This window comes from Prionailurus bengalensis, chromosome A3 (genome assembly GCF_016509475.1).
Source record: "Prionailurus bengalensis isolate Pbe53 chromosome A3, Fcat_Pben_1.1_paternal_pri, whole genome shotgun sequence".
Classification (NCBI taxonomy): Eukaryota; Metazoa; Chordata; class Mammalia; order Carnivora; family Felidae; genus Prionailurus; species Prionailurus bengalensis.
In genome coordinates this window covers 77,713,067-77,719,840 of record NC_057354.1, presented here as the reverse complement: position 1 = coordinate 77,719,840, position 6,774 = coordinate 77,713,067, and the positions used below count along the sequence as shown (strand labels likewise).

At 41.1% G+C, this 6,774-nt stretch overlaps 1 long non-coding RNA gene across 1 annotated transcript; it reads left to right on the top strand.

The window, feature by feature from the left end:
• Positions 1-216: 216 nt before the first annotated feature.
• LOC122466981 lies at positions 217-6,570 on the top strand. Its single transcript, XR_006292803.1, has 3 exons — positions 217-423; positions 4,516-4,778; positions 6,474-6,570. It is a non-coding gene; the product is annotated as an uncharacterized LOC122466981 (long non-coding RNA).
• The last annotated feature ends 204 nt before the right edge of the window (positions 6,571-6,774 follow it).

Sequence of the window (6,774 nt, the reverse complement as noted above, 5' to 3'; positions counted from 1 at the left end):
ACAGTATGATATGTCCTTACAATTGCAGACGCCTTTTCAAAGATAATCTTTAATAGTTTATTTGACAACCTGTAAAATTATAGAAAATTATTAGTCTTGGGAATTACAAAAATCCCTGTAGTACAGTCAAACAATAAAATTATAATTACCTGTGGGTAATTGAAATTTAACTGTTTTTTTATTGTATATTACACATCAATAGCAACATAAGTTCAAGAGGTTTTTTTCTTCTTTCCTTTTTTCTTACAGAACCTGAGAAAATGGACAGCACTGTTGGGGGCTTGTGAGTTCCTGTCACAGTACTGAGCTTGAACAATTTCGATTAAAGCCCCATGTTTGAGACTGTCATTAGACCTGCATTAAATTACATATCTGGAGTGTTAAAAAATAAAGAGTACAGTAGCTTTTTCTCAGCTACCTAAGGTAGGTAGTTAAGGCCTTGATTATCTTTAAAGATCTATTTTTTCCCTCCACTGAAAGCCATTGTTTCTTTCATTAAACATAAAACACATTTAAGAACACTAAACTGTGCAGACAGGAATATTAGGATGGCATATTCCAAAGTACCTTTGTTCTGTATTCATTGCTTTGAGTTGACTTCTGCATTGTATAATGTGATTTTATTATTTAGCTCTCATTCAGGTGAACTGAACAGAATTGGCATTGGTTGGCGCCTCTAATCCCTGGGCTTTGAATAAAGTGGGTAGTTGCCTTCCTCTTCTTCCTCATTCAACTTCCCCTTCCAACACCCCCCCAAAATAAATTTTTAGAAAGCTGCATATGCATTTTCAAACTGAAGCAAGGTGCTGGCATTTCTATTACTCCTCATCACTTCTCCTTTGAATGATGGCCTTTATGACAACATTTCCAGGCTCTACCCCTCTGGGTTCCTTTGTTTAAAGAAGTCTTTGGTTCTTTGGTTCCTCCAGCTGAATAGCAGTTTAAATGAATGGAAAGAAAGTAATGGACCTATACCTGGGAAAAAAGGCCATAGGTAAAAAGATTGGTTCCTTTATACCCTTGGCCCCTCCTCCCTAGCTCCATGCCCCCACCCCTGTATCAGGGTCCTGCCATTTTCTCTCTGTAAACATCTCTGCCGTAAGGCCTGTGGGAAACCATGAGCGTTCAGGGTAGTCCTTTGAAGCTTTTATACAGAAGTAGCAGCTTCAGGCCGAGTAATCTGACCCAGTTCCTTCTCTATGGTTTAGAGAGTAATGGGAATGCAAATCTTCTTGTATTGCACCAGGCACTGATTTTCACCTCTTTATCTGGATAGAAGGAAACAGAGTCAATGAATGTGCAAGGTTCCAGACTGATATTAGAAATTAAACAGTAGGGGGGTGGGTGCCTGGTGGGCTTAGTCAGTTAAGCATCTGACTTCTGTTCAGGTCATGATCTCAGGGTTTGTGGGTTCAAGCCCTGTATTGGGCTCTATGCTGACAGCTCAGAGTCTGGAGCCTGCTTCAGATTCTGTGTCTCCCTCTCTTTCTGTGCCTCTCCTGCTTGTCCTTTGTCTACCTCTGTCTCAAAAATAAATAAACATTTAAAAAAAATTAAGAAATTAACCAGTAGGCTAGTGCCATCCTTTCTTCTGTAAGTGGTTTGACAGATCCAGTGTGGGAGAATAAGAGGCCGCTATCTTCCATGGTCACCAATGGGGAGCTCATGACACATGAGACAGAGGAAGGAGGGGCTACTTCATCCAAACCTCTGCCTTAATGATATTAAGTGAACTGAGAGAGAGAGAGGACGAAACACAATGAAGTTCAGAAATAGCAGCCTCAGCTCATTTCTTCTCAGACCCTTCTTCATTAATTCATTCACATAGAATTCACATGGATGAAGGCAGACGGTGAATGAGTGCTTTTGCATATGCACAAGCGTGCACTCATGTGCATGCATGTACACGCACACACACACACACACACACACACACACACACACTCCTAGTATTTTAGATAGGATATCATAATGATTTCTCATTTGATAGCCTAAGACATACCTTCATCAATCTTAAGAACCAGTATTGAAAAGCAAACATACATAGAAAGCATTTCTTTTGGGAAAAGAATCAGTTTTAGAATAAGTTTTATATGACTTAATGAGGGCCTTTAAAACATCAAATCTTATTTTCTATCCAAAGGTAGGTTAGACAATATGTATACCATCCTGAGCATTAAATCGATGTAGCAGAGCAATGAAAAGCCGACATACTCCCCTCAAGTAGATGATAGTTCAAGGTGGAAAATGTCCCAATACGGATTGGGCTAAACTCAGTTTGGAGCCCCATGAATTCATGACTTTGTAAATGTCAGTTTGGTGCCATCTTTTAAAGCATAAACCAGCTCACATCTGGTGTCCTCATTCATCTTTTTTCTTTTCCCGCTGGAGCTTACGCTCCATGAGGAGAGGTACTTTGTCAGCCTCATCACTGTCATTTTCACAACCATCAACTGCTCTCACACTTCGAATAAAATCCAGCCCTTCATGTGTAGCCACTGCCTGCCTCTCTGCCCTTGTCACCCTCCACTTCCCTCTAGCCACCAAGCCCCTTGGTATTCATGAATGCACCAGCTTCTGCCCACTTTGCTTTTTAAAATTTTCATTCTTCTCACCTCCCCCGACAGGTCTTCCTGACTACCCTTCCAAAATTTGCATCCCTCCAAACCTGGCATGCTGCTTCCCCTTAGTCTGCTTTGTTTTCCTTCACAGTATGTATCACCATCTATAAAAAGTTTTTAGCAGTGATAGTAATTCAGTAATATTCAATGAATGGGTAGAACTTTGGCAGGTGAAGAACATCCCAGAATAAGAATGGGTATAGACATCAAAGTTACCTACTGGGGTTCTTAGGGCCATTAACAGACACAGAGACAGCAGGACAGGCGTGTATAGAGATAAATAGCTAATCATTGATGAATTGTCTTGATTTGTATATAGAAATTTGTCATTTCTTATTTGTAAAATGGAACCAGGTGATCTAAGCAGAGTTAAAGACTCTGCATTGGGTCCAACAGTTCAGTATTACGTTGGGGAGATAAATGTAGAAACTATCAAATCCATAATAAGGTAAAACCTGGTTTCCACCAATTTAATCTCTATTAAAAGCCTCATAAACCACATTTTGGTAAAAAGGACTAATATCTAGCTCACAGCTATGCCCAGCTTCTAACTCAATTGGCATATGTTTCTTCATATTCCTCTTTAAAAAGTCAATGGTTTATGAAATTATCCAAATACCTGAATCCTTCCCTAACCAGAAAAAGTCACTAAATGCAAAAGAATTTAAATTGCACACAGTCCATAATCCCCGCAGGCTTTTTTCCCCCAAGTGCAAGCTTTAGTTTCAAGAAAAGAAACACATGTAAAGCTCAGTAAATTTTGGGTCGGTGGCTCTATGATTTTGATTCAATGCCCTGATTTTAACCCAAGCTATTGAAATAGCCAGCTGCTATTTTTCCCACCCTGTCCCTTGGCTTTATCAATTCCTCTTTCCACTTCAGGAGGAGTGAAGATGGAAGGCTTTTCTTCAGCAGAGTCTCACTTAGCTGAACACCCATTTGTGGAGTCTTGTGAGAGGAAAGCCCTGTGGAGTCCTAGAGGGGTGGGTGCCTCTAAGACAATGCTTCTAGAAAGGCATTCCTTTCCTAGAGTCACTTAAGAATGCTTACTGTGCTCAAGCTGCAGGCCTCGAAGCTAACACAGTGGTCGGAGGGTCAAGGTTCACTTGCAGTCCCAGTGGATCTCTCAGTGTGGACAGTATCCTTTGCTCAATTCAGTTGAAAGCTCTTTGATCAAATCTTATCTTTGGGAAGGTTTGAAAGGTGTGGAAAGCAAGAAAGTCCCAACCTTGGGCTTTCCAGAAGAATCTCATCTCTTGCTGTTGACTTTTAAATGGCTGTCTTCTTCCAATACCCCCAGGCCATTTGGGAGCCTCTACAAGGGTTTCACAACATGTATCATGTAGAGATCAATGTCGCTCCCTCAGCATCCACATCCTATGGATAGCAAACTCCTTTAGATTCAAGGTTATGGAGGGAATGGATTTCTCTCAAGTCTGAAGGGGATCTCACACTGCTCTAAATTTCATTTGTTTTGTAAGCCTCCCTAACACCAGAGGCCTGGTTGACAGAGTCTTTTCACATCCGTTCCAACTCTAGGAGTCCAGGTTTTTGCTCAGGCCCAGATAATTCTTGTAGTGAAAAAGTGAAACTTCTGTTCTAGCTAATTCAGTCTTCGGCACATTTGCTACTGTTTTTTAGAAGCCAGAGGCGATTTACAAGGGAACTTGCAAAGCCATTTTGCCTGAACAAATTCTCCATCTGGTGATTCACTGAACATGATCTCTTATTTCTTAAAGGAAGAAATGAGAAATGGACTTAGAAGGCCTCATGTTGATATTTACCTGCCAAGACATCTTAACTCCGCTGACTCTCCAGACAGACCCATTTGTAAATTTACATTTAAAACAATCTTTCCACATAATTTCCCACCATTCCTTTGCTTCTGTCTTAGGTGAGTGAAGCTGCAAGTTGAGGCCCTGTCCACATATAAGTACTGGAAGAGCTGAAATCCAGGGAGACTGCTGAAAAAAAAAATTGACAACAACAACAAAAGACTTTATTTTTTATTGCACGAGGCCCACATATGACTTTGAATATTTTTTAGTCTGTTGTTTGGTGATGCCTAAGAGTCCTGCTGCCAATGTTCCTCACCTTGCCTCCTGTGGAAAGGGAATGATGTGCACAGACTCTTGTTATGCAAAGGGAAAAAACAAAGTATTTTCTCTTGGAGGGATGACTGTGGTCTCACACAGGTTCTGCTATTTCTTCTGGGATGCTCTCAATTCTCCAAACCGCCTCTGACCCCAAGCTCCAGCCCTTTGCCTTCTCCTCCTCCTGGTTGCTGGGTCATCCTTGATGGTCTACGGTGTCCCTGCAAACTTTGCTATGACCCCGTTGATCTCTGTGTCTCCTGATTTCCTAAAGCCAGGTGTGCCTTCCCACTTGACGACCTGCTTTTTCTCATGAATTGTATCCCTCCTGCCTCTGCTCTTTCCACCTCTAGAGGTAATGTCTCCCCATCAGGTTGGTTAGCTTTCTAGCCAGCTTGTGCCTAGGAAAAGAGACTGTGTTTGGCTCCTTCCCCTGCCCCCAGTGCTGCTTCTTGAAGGCCACATACTGCTTCTAATTCAGCTCATTTTCTTTGTGTTCCTGTGACCCTTGTTGCTGTTTGACTTTGGATCTTGCCTTCTTTTTATAGTCCTCTACTGTTAACACTGGAGGACAGAATCTGGGCCAGATATATGTAGAAAGAGAGCTAGGAAAAAGAGAAGAGGAACTGACTGAGCCAAGAAGGAGTAAGAGGTTCACAGGACACAGGGAAATGGAAACATTGCACATCATCTTATATAAGGAAACAAACCAAGACATGCACTCATTCACTCATAAATGTATACATTCATTCATCAACTTAACACTTGTCTGTAACAAATACTGTACCTCTAAGTTGTCTGTTTTGCAAAATTGCTCAAGATTATTTCTTCTCTCTGTGCAGGAATTTTAGACTTACACGACTGTCCTCCAACACAAATGTGAAATGACCATTCTCTAAGCTGGAGACACTTGTCTCCCTTTTGCTCAGTGTCAGGAAAAACACAAGGCCCTGATCTGCAGCACAGCTTGACAAATTTGAAGCTTTTGCCCAGGCTCTCATATAATACTCATCCATTCATTTATTCATTCAGTCAAACTTTTAACTGATATTTTTTGAGCAAGAACCTAGTATGTGCCAATTATTATTCTTACACTCCGGAAGTGGCAATGAATAAAACAAAGTCTCTGGTCTCATGCAAGTTACTTATTAGAGGAGTAGGTTGAAGGCAGACATACATATACTTTCAGGTGTTGATGAGTTCTGTGAAGAAAAATCAGGTGGGCAAAGGGATAGAAAGTCCTGAGGAAAAAAGTTGCATCATTAAACCGCGTGGCAGGAAAAGGCTCCACCAATATAATAAGTTGTAACATGAAGGGATAAAATGTGGGAGTAAGCCATATGGATTTCTAGAAGAGAGTCTTAGATAATGGGAGCAGGAAATCAATAATCCTCAAGCAGAAGACTCGTTGGTATATTCAGAAAATAGCAAAAGCTGGAGTTATCTAGTAGGCCCATCTCTTATGAGCACCCACAAACCTTGTGTTTTTCCAAAAAAATAATATCCACTTCGTTATGATCACCTGTTTAGTGCTTATCCTTTACCTGTAGGCTACGCATAACCTGAAGCAGGAAATCGACGGCTTGGATTACTCCCACATCCTACTGCTTGCTCAATATCTGGTACATCGGAGGTGTACCATAAATAGTAATCAAATGAATGAGTGGATGTCTGAATAAATTGCCCTATAAAATGAGATAATGCACATAAATCTTTTAGCTCAGTACCAGACATACACTCCACATTTAATGTATTTCAGGGACAATATGTTGCTGCTGATGCAGGTGAGGATGATACAACCCAGCAGAAGATGAACTTCTTCCTGAAGATGGAGCGGCTACTCCTGGTCCGTGGTAGGTCTTTATAGCAAGAAGACCTCTTTAACTGCTTCTTGTTGAAATGTATCCATTTGGTGTGTGCCCCGTGTAACTCCAAAGCGATAGCAGCAGCAAATGCATCTATAATGGCATAAACATGTAACAGCATCCAACTATACAGTCAATAGCAAGAAGGCAGCTCTTAATTCAGCTCTTAATTTGCTCTGGCCTTCCAAACAAGGA